General features: G+C 40.4%; 1 long non-coding RNA gene across 1 annotated transcript in view; it reads left to right on the top strand.

The window, feature by feature from the left end:
- Window positions 1–2214, top strand: part of LOC134092894 (uncharacterized) — a 21750-nt gene extending 19536 nt beyond the window's left edge. The window contains exon 3 of the long non-coding RNA XR_009940265.1: window positions 2106–2214. This is a non-coding gene — a long non-coding RNA (uncharacterized LOC134092894). The remainder of the gene's footprint in view (window positions 1–2105) is intronic.
- The last annotated feature ends 7786 nt before the right edge of the window (window positions 2215–10000 follow it).

Below are 10000 nucleotides of genomic sequence, written 5' to 3'. Positions count from 1 at the left end.
ATTCTGCAATAGGCCCCCCCCCCCCCCCCTCTCTCTCTCTCTCTCTCTCTCTCTCTCTCTCACCCTCACACACACACACACACACACACACACACACACACACACACACACACACACACACACACACACACATACACACACACACACACACAAACACACAATCAGGAGCTGTCCAAACTAAGGTTACAGCAGCAAGCAACAAAAAAGTAACAACTACTCAACCAACTACCACAGAAAAGAACGAAAAGAGAAAGAAACAGCGACATAGGAAGTGAGTTTGTTAAAAACCACATCCAGCAAACAAACAACACAAAAAAAATACAGCTGATGAGGCTCTTTATCTGAGAAGTTGTGGTTCCACACAAACAGCGTTGTTACACTGAGACATATAGGCAAAAGTAAACATCAGAACACTCTATTTGTGTGCAAAATAATTACATCAAAATAGGCTGATATTGTGGTGTGTGTTATCTGTCCAATACAGAGGACACAAAATGGTACTCATCATGTGTGAGGAGGTATTAACAAAGATAACCATGGTTAACTGGGTGGCCCTGGTTATCTTAGTGCACATTTGCTGTCACAGAACCTTCTGAAGAAGCAAAATTAGGAATTATTTAGATGACAAAATAAAAACCGAACTCCTAAATAAAGTTGCATATTGTGTAGCCTTGTGCAAATGAGAAACATTTTTTCTCCAAAAGTGATTATTTTTGTTTGTTAGTTTGTTTGTGTTTGTTAACAGCAGAATTGCTTCAGACCCAAAATGTTCCCTCTAAAAATTGAAAAAAAAAAAAAAAAGCTCTCCAATTCGCAGCGGGCCTCCTCAGAAACGAGAAAAACGAAGAAGTAAACAGAACAGAGGAAGAGGAACTCCTAACGACAGCAGTCGCTCCTGTGCTGCAGTGACCGATTGTCCAGCCCTACAGACTTTAACCTTAAATGACAGTCAGACAATTCCTAGAACAACCATTGGCACATCCTCTGCTGACTATTTGCCATGTTTCTTTTACATGTTAAAGAATTCTTAGAATTCTCCTTACTGAGGTTATTGAGAACAGACAGTCCCTCACACTTAATGTTTTTTCCAAACCCAAGGAAATACACAAATACTGTGTCCAGTTTGTTTTTTCTGTACTCTTTTCATGACAACTGGAGAGGAGGGGGGGCTTCATCCCCAGTGAATTACAGTGCCCACCTGGAGCAGACCCCGGGGGAGGGGAGACCCAATGCACCAACAGCAAAACATGTTGATGAGAGGCTTTCACCTCTGGCTTTTGACCTTTGACCCATCCCACTGACTACAGTCAACTGGCTTGGGAAACTGTGTTGCTGTTGTTGTGGGAAATGTTGCGTTGTGTCTCTCTCCCACCCATGGCCAATCTGTGGATTGCAACTAGTGACTTAATTAATACAGTGTGTTACTCACAATGCCAGCGATGTATAGTGTCCATTTTACTGCATCAAATATGTCTAACCTGGTGTGTGATTATTTTTCATAAAAAGGATATGCATGCAATAGTCGTAATATGATGTGAAACATTTAGAAAGAACTGTGCACAGGCTACAGTAGATGACAAAATGAAGAAAAAATGGGTTGCATCAGTTAGCCTATACTGTAGGTCCCCTTTAGCTAAAGGCTAGCTAACTGGTGTAACTTCCAATGAATTATGGTAAAATAGACTAATTGTGTCTGACTGGATTATTGCACACACAGAGAAGATAAGGGTAAGTAATCTAATTTCCCATATAGTTGGTGTGTTCCATAAAGTTGTTGCAAGCCCCCGAATCAGAGAAGTTTAAGTGGGTCTATCTTGAGAAAACAGTTTTCTCCAGACACCCAATTCATCATAGTGTTTTTTTTGTTGTTGTTTTTTTTTTTATCTTATATTACTTTGACTTTAGAAGGGTCATTATTCTCAAGTATTTCGCTCTTGTTCCTATACTGTTGTACATGCTGTCATCAATTCCATCATCTTGCTTTTAAACGTGCTATAAATAAATTCAAGTCACTTGATTTGACTTCATTTTCCATAGATCATGTCAACACTGGTGTGTGGAGAAATTAGCCATCAGTGTCACCCTTTTCTCTGTTCCCTCTGCAGAAGTCAGATGGACCTGTCATCTATTTTGAAATTTCCTGTCAGAGAGAGAGAGAGAGAGAGTGAGAAGTACCCGGCTCAAGTCATGTCAAGTCAAGCAACATTCACTCACTGAATCTTCATCAACCAATCAGGCAAACCAAACTCACTGTACAAATAACATATATATTTTTTTTAACACTTGTGAATTTTGTGAACTTTTTAAAATGGTAACACACTGCTGATTGGTTGTTGCTCAACAACACGGGACAAATAATGATATCTCTCACAGTGTTTTCAACTGATTGTTCACACTGGCTTGGGAAATACATTCGCTCCATCTAAGCGCAAGAGCAGACAGCTGGTAGCTAATCTTTGTTTGTCTAATACGGTGCTGTGCAACAGTCTTGTTCAAGGGTTTCAACATGTCAGCAGACAGATTCTCCATGTAAAAAATAATCCATGCATAGAATTAACAGTATATAGCCTGCCAATTAATCTAAAGACTTAATTCCTCAACTTACTTGCTCTAGTGTAAATAATGTTAGATTCATACTTGTAGTAACTATCTTCAAGCAATCAAGGTGGAATAGTGGCCATGTTTGGTGTGTGTATTTGGCAGGAGGGACAGATAAATCACATCATCAATAGGGCATGTAGACTGCAAATATTTGAGCTGATAGGCCTAATTGATCAATTCCATGACTGAAGTGAACTCAGTTCTGCATCGTTGTCCAGTGGCTGCAGAACAGAAAAATGAACAGACTTTTCTGGATTCTTAATGAACAGTCTGCTTCTGTGGTTCAAATCATATAGTTAAATCTTTAAGTTTAAAAATATATTTCTTAGTTGTACCGGAGAACATTTTGAACAGATATTACACTTTATACTATCAACTTTTACTTGATTATCAAGCCACAACTTCAGTCTGTTCAAACAAGGTCAACATAATTCTGTTTCCCAGCAACACATTATTAACACCCGCAAGTTCAGTCACAGTAAGCAGCAGCAGCAGCGTGATATTGGCATACGTAAATGTTTATATGTCAACAAATGACAAATCTTAATAACAGTCATTTCTCATTACCTCTGGGCTATGCAACCCATTGTGTGACCATGTAAAGATGTACCTGAGCCACCATTCTTTATGATGTTCATGCCCTTATAAAAAAAAGTCACGAAAGGCTTTTTCCTTCTTGTTTGGCTGTTGGTGGTGTCTGGGCCAGAATGACTAAGAGATAGAGAGACAAACAGAGAAACAGAAGAGAGGCAGACAGAGAGGGAGAGATATACCTCACACACACCATTTATCTGTTCCCGTTATTTTAGAGTTCAGCTGACAGGATTAAGTGTTGGCTTGCTCAAGTGCTCAAGGGTAGCTTGCTCAAGTCCTACAGGGCTAGACCTTGAATTTCTTTAGACCCCACACCCATGATGGTGTCAGCCTGGACTGTCTGGCAATGGGTCAGAGCATTGGGTCAGAGCAACTCTAAGCAAGCTCATTTTTACCGCATTCTCCACAGGAAACCTCTGTTTGAGAGGAGAATAGTTATAAGATAATGAAGCCGAGCACACGGTTCAAAAGTTACTGCTCTTGTAGCATTTCTTAACTCGGCTCAGTCTGTGGAACAGTCAAGAGCACTCAAACAGAAACATTGCAAGGAACCTGTTGTCTTTTGACGTGTGACCTGCACATCTTTAGAGCGTGGACTTAAATTAGGATGAAATTGACAGTGAAGTAGCAACTGTGCACCATGATAGTGGCTACAAAGGAATACATTTCGGTTGATAACCAAGGACAAATGAGTAACATTTTAAAGTTATTTTCAGATTACAACACTTAACAAACTGCCTGTACAGAGGGGCTTGTCTGAAACATAAAATGTTTCATGAAAACATTTTAAAAATTAGCAATTCTAACGTTAGAGTTTTGTATTTGTGTACGTACGTCTTCTCTAAAAAATAGCAAGCTAGCCAACTAAAAGCCCTCAGACAGCAACAACAGTTAGCACTGATAAAAACTAACCTATATTAGTTTGGTACCACTTCAGCTCACAAAGGTTTAGTAATATATTACTGTAATTCAGTTGTGACTTTTCAGTTTAACTTACTTTTATGGGTTTACCATTGAAACTAGTAACAATGGTAAAATGCTTTTTCATGGCTCATTTGTTTTTGTTTGCATATTTGCTGGAATCAAATGCACTGTTTTAGTGCTTGATAGACTTATTTTAAGTGTGGGACTCTCTGTGTGCATTTGTAACTTAATAGGCTCCACATGCAAACACACCGTTGAGCAGAGGATTATCAAAGGCCACTTTAAAGTATCTAGTGGGTCTCAGGGTAAATCCTCGAGCACTCTTGAGAAAACATTTCAACCACACACACACTCTTTGTACTATCAAAGCTTTAAAGCACATCTTCAAAGGGATTTATTTATCGACTAATCTCAACAGACCTGTGCCGTGCAGGTGAGGCGAGGTGATCCTGATCTACTCGACACACACAGGAAAGTGCTGCACCCTACTCAGCTTCTCTTGTTTGCTGCTCTCTTTGCTTGAGTTGTTGGGTGTCATTTTTGGGGGTCCAAACTAACCCAAGTCCTCACCTTACTCCAGCAAACATTGGCTTTGCCAGGTGCACCAGAATAAGTTTGCTGTAATTAGGCACATTTGATATTTTCCTAGATCATTATATTGATCAGTGATCAGGTATCTGCTGACAATGAAAAAGGGGAATGCATAAATACACCCAAGAGCCACTGCAGGTTTCAATCCAACTGGCAAGACCACTTCAGCATATGACATGCTGCACCCAGATATTAAAAAGGTGAAAAGGCATGTCTCTCTCTCTCTGGCAGTTTAAAGTTTAACCTATAACAGTAAGTACCCAGCTGAGATGGACTGTAGTGGTGGTGGTGGGGAGGGTTGGCCCAAACAGAAAATAGTCTCCCTCTAGTCCCACCTGCATGTTGGTACATGCGTTAAAAATGCTACTTTGCATAAGTTGGTAGCTATCAGTGATGTGTTGCTATAATTAGATATTGGCTGTGTTTGCACAATCAGTTCTGTTTAATGCTGACAACGCCCTGAGGACTATAACTGCAAATCCACATCTTTTAAATGTAGGTATTAGTATGATATCATATACAGTATATTATGTTATTTATGCATCATATATATTAGCCTATGTTATTTAGAGTATAAATAATTATACTCCAGTGTTATATATGTCCTAATATTACACATTCATAATATTTACATTTCATTACATTACATTACACAATTACCACTCAACAAGAGTTTATAGCTATGATAACCTGATTTATTAAATCAGAAGCCATTTAAAATGCACTTGAAATCATTGTGAATACCTGAATGAGTGACATGTAATAATGGCCAAGAATTGTGAGAGTCTTTTTTAAGGGTAAGAGTGCAATGAAATGCCCTTGGGCTGGTATAGGGGCTGACACCTGAGCCATGTCCTTGCCCCACCTATCTTCTGACAGTTAGCCAGGCAAACATGGTACTGCTGTTTGCCATCACCAAGGCTGGAAAAGTCAGAGAGTTCATCTTCCCACAGAACCCAACAGAAAAAGAGCATCTCAGTCTCTCACGGGCGGGCATACACACACACACACACACACACACACACACAAACACAAACACAAGCACACAGATGCTACACAACATAATACACCACCTGATTTATCAGCATGTCAATCTACAGGATTCTGTGTGTGTGCGTGTGTGTGTGTGTGTGTGTGTGTGTGTGTGTGTAATACAGGAGGTGATTTAAATTGTAATTAAATAATGTAACTGTATCCTACAGTATAGATGTTCAGATGTCCATTTGAATCTAGAAGGATTGCTATAGGTCATAATGGAAAACAGCTATCAAGCAACTTACTGTAAATCTGAGTTACATCAAAGATCATATAGAAGATATCATCTCTGGTTGCATCTTACCTAAATAGTAACCCATCTTTGGCCTAAGTAGATGAGTAATTTCATTGTGACCCTATTACAGAACAAAGATGAACAACATGCCATGTGTGTTTTTTTACCTCAAAGGGAAAAGATTATTGCAGTCAAGACACCCACAAGTGCTCAGGGGCCTACTTTTCACACGGGTGCAAGTAAGAAAAGTTTACATCAATACGTTGCAGCACTTTCAAAGTATTGGTAGACACTATCTAGCCGTGTGAAGTGACAAACCTTTTTCATTTACACTGTGGCCAGTCAGTATCAACCAAAGGCCTCAGCTGAAGAATTCCACAGAGTTATTCACAGTGATGTAGTCATGTTAGCAAACAGCCTTTTTGTAAAAAGAGAGAAAGACAGAGCTAATAGCCCAGAGAGAGAGAGAGAAAGAGAGAGAAAGAGAGCCCAGACGACACCCAGCACATCAGATCACTGTTGTCCTCCTCGATTTGACAGGCAAATCCACTTGGTTTTGGCTCCATGGTAATCTGCGATCTGGGTGTAAGGCAGGACTGCTCGAGTGGAAGGCAAACTCCATCCCAGCACCCCACCAAACCAGATCCTTTGTGGGAGAATACGAGTTATCTCTGCATCTCCCCCTAGGTGGGAGAGCCATGCTCTATTCAGTTGACCCCTAAACCTTTTTATCTTGTAAGGACCATTTTTGACGAGTTGTGTTTGTACTGTCCAATTTGAACAACATGTAGTTGTCTAGATGTAATACACAAGACATTATACAATTAAATGAGATGAAAACCCTGTTATATTGCAAAAAAATATTGCAAAAAATATATATATTTTTTTTTTCATATGTGCCTTTACATTTGTATTCATTAATTTAAGCAGACACTTTTAGCCAAAGCAACTTACAAAATGAGTAATAACATCCAAGCAACAATGCAGAAATGCAGAAAGGTAACAATAAACAGAAGGCCTTACGTAACAATAAATGCTACAGCAATAAATACTACAGAAATGAGAGTGCTAATACTAATCAACCCTCTTTAAAACGGGTTCTTGGAGTGCTATGCAGACTTAAAAAAAAACAAAACATTAGGGTTTCTTTTTGATGTACTCTTAAAATGGTTTAAAGAACCCTTTCGAGGTGCCATATATGAAGCACGCAATATAGGATCATTTTGGGGTTCTATATAGCACCTTTTTCCCTATAGTGTTGTGAAACGAAGAAGATGGAAGGAGAGGAGTGTAGAAGGAGGAGGAGAGAGGGGAAAAGTATGGTAAGTGCATGGATTCTGAGAAGTATTCAGTGTATATCTACATCAGTGTTTTTTTTTGTTTGTTTGTTTTGTTTGATACTCTGACTGTCTTGGTATGTTTTTGTCTGTCATTGGAGCAAATACAATGAGGGTAATATTCTGGCTGCTACCAAATATACAAAGTTCATGAATGCAAGAGAGAGTAAAAGACAGTATAAAGAGAGAGGGACCACTGAATTCAGTTCACTAATGTGTGTAAATTAAAAACAGGTATAAAGGAATCACATTGTAGACATGATGATCCGTGTGTGTGTGTGTGTGTGTGTGTGTGTGTGTGTGTGTGTGTGAGAGAGAGAGAGAGAGAGAGAGAGAAAGAGGCATCTCCTAGTTTTCACACTCATTTGCTGTGTTACTCCACTCCTATTCCTTTCCTCCGCCATCTCGCAGTCTCCTTTGAATTTATAGTGGCTGCCGACTTACTCATCTTTAATAAAGGTATGCCTCCCCGATCATTTCTCTCTGAAGGATGGCGAGAGCATGAAAAATGTGAGTATCAGCAAAATGGGAAGTAAGCTGGATAAATCCTCCAGCTCCACTGCTCTCTCTCTCTCGCTCTCTCCCTCTCTCTCTCCCCCTCCCTCTCGCTCTCTCGCTCTCCCTCCCTCTCTCGCTCTCTCTCTCTCTCTCTCTCTCGCACTGGGGCAATGTGTGTAGCCTCAAATGCATTCATCTCAGACTCTGACCAAGATGTATAAAAAGAAGCACAGATAAAGAGAGAGGGAGTGGAAGAGAGCGTGAATGTGAACGAGGAATAGATGGGTGAGGGCATCCTTGGAGAAAACCGTCTCCGTGGTGTATCACTGCCACACCCAAAGTCAATACAAAAGATGAGATGGAAGACTTGCTTCATCTGAGAACCACTTCCCCGCACATCACTAATTTTCCCTGTGTGAGAGCACAACGTCTTCCTTTCTCACAGCAATAAATCGCTCGTGTGAACAGAAATGACAGAAGGCCTACTATAGCCTTTGCAGCATATAGACTTACAGTATGTCGTCTAAATGAACGGTTTGTCATCTTCGTCAAAGCAGTGGTATTTTCCCCCTTTAACCACAGACTTGTGTTCCATCTAGTAATTATTCCGTTATAAATCCTAATTCTTTGTGGCAAATGTGTTATAGAGAGAAGGATTTCCTATATATGTGGAGAACAGAGATAGATTGGGAGAAGAACTGGGGGCAGGCGGAGGGAGCGCAACATTATCATTCTTGCCGAGCAAAACACTACGCCGCCGTTAGATCCCAGTCTGCAGTCCCTTCAATCAATGCGAGCCAAGTTGTGCTGATGTTGCAGGAACCCTGTGCGCTGCTCGCGTACCCCTCCTCCAACGTTTCTAAACCTCCGAGCTCCTCTCCGACAGCCGTCCAAGCGCATTAGAGGCCAGTGCACGGCTCGGCCACAATTAGGACTAGTTCCTCCTTATTAGATGTCAGTCCAATTCGTTTTCCCCTACCGAAAACCTTATTAACACAGAAGATACAACAGATACAGCCATACCCTTCAACAGAAGTCAAGTTCACATGACGGAGGAGGAGAGCGCTGGTGACAATATTGACAGGGCTCCGGGGAGACGGGTAGAAGATTCAGACTACACCTAATTGTCGTATATTGTATTAACTTAGCAATTATTCCTACATGGCACGTCAAGAACTGCTGACTTGGTCAGGGTGGCTACGTGTGAGTCGAGATAGTAGTAAATAAATGACCGCTAAATGAATTCGAGGTCGTAATTGTCTAGGAAAGCTTTCAAGACGCACCGCGTTGACTTGTGCTTATTGAATGTGAAAATGACTACAACCAGGAACTCCATAGTAAATGAATAAACTTTATTTGCATATTGACTTTGACTTTGCATTATACAATAGCTATTGTGTTGTGTCTGGTGCAGGACTCCGGTGCATCGTGCCGAGACCGACAAAAAGATAGACTGCTGCTCCCCTGTGGTGCAAGAGTGTACTAGCAGCTGATGGAACAAGATGTTCGTTATCAGAATTCGACAATGAATACAGTTTAAATGTGCACAGGCAAAACGTTTACGTTCATCTTTATAGTAATTTTCCAACATTAAGTCAACACTTAGTTTCAGCGTCAACGCGCAGGGAAGGCACAGGATCACACCATCAGCTGCTCCCAGCACGATTTATGTCCGTTTGTAATTCAAAGACAAATGTTTTGGCGACTCAGGTCATTGGCACAATTATCGGAGGTCTTCCTAGTTTAATTAAACCAGTAATTGACCCTCCTCGGACTGATGATGGTGATGCAATTACCCATGAATCCACTCAAACGGCTCAACCCTCCCTAGAATAGATTGGATGACCCTTCAGGCAGAGTCAAAATCGGGGCCTTATCATACCTGCTCAGACCTGTGGGTATAGACTTTAATATCAAACTGTTGATAGAGAATATTATTTTTGTAGTTTAATGAGGTCGAAGAGTCACATTATATTATACGCATTTAACATTTTGTCAATTTTCTTTCTTTCTTTAATTAAACTTTTTAAAGGAGATTGTGATCAGGACTAGTTTGTCTTCTTAGTAAATGTCAGTGAGTCTCGGTAGTTCTTTGATATGATATTAATTTTGCCATATAACTTAGCTTCTATTCTTTAGATGATCTCTCTCTCTCACACACACACCCACACACACACACACACAC

This window comes from Sardina pilchardus, chromosome 9, assembly GCF_963854185.1.
Source record: "Sardina pilchardus chromosome 9, fSarPil1.1, whole genome shotgun sequence".
Lineage (NCBI taxonomy): Eukaryota > Metazoa > Chordata > Actinopteri > Clupeiformes > Clupeidae > Sardina > Sardina pilchardus.
Note: the sequence above shows the minus strand (reverse complement) of the source record. Positions and strands in the feature narration are given on the sequence as shown.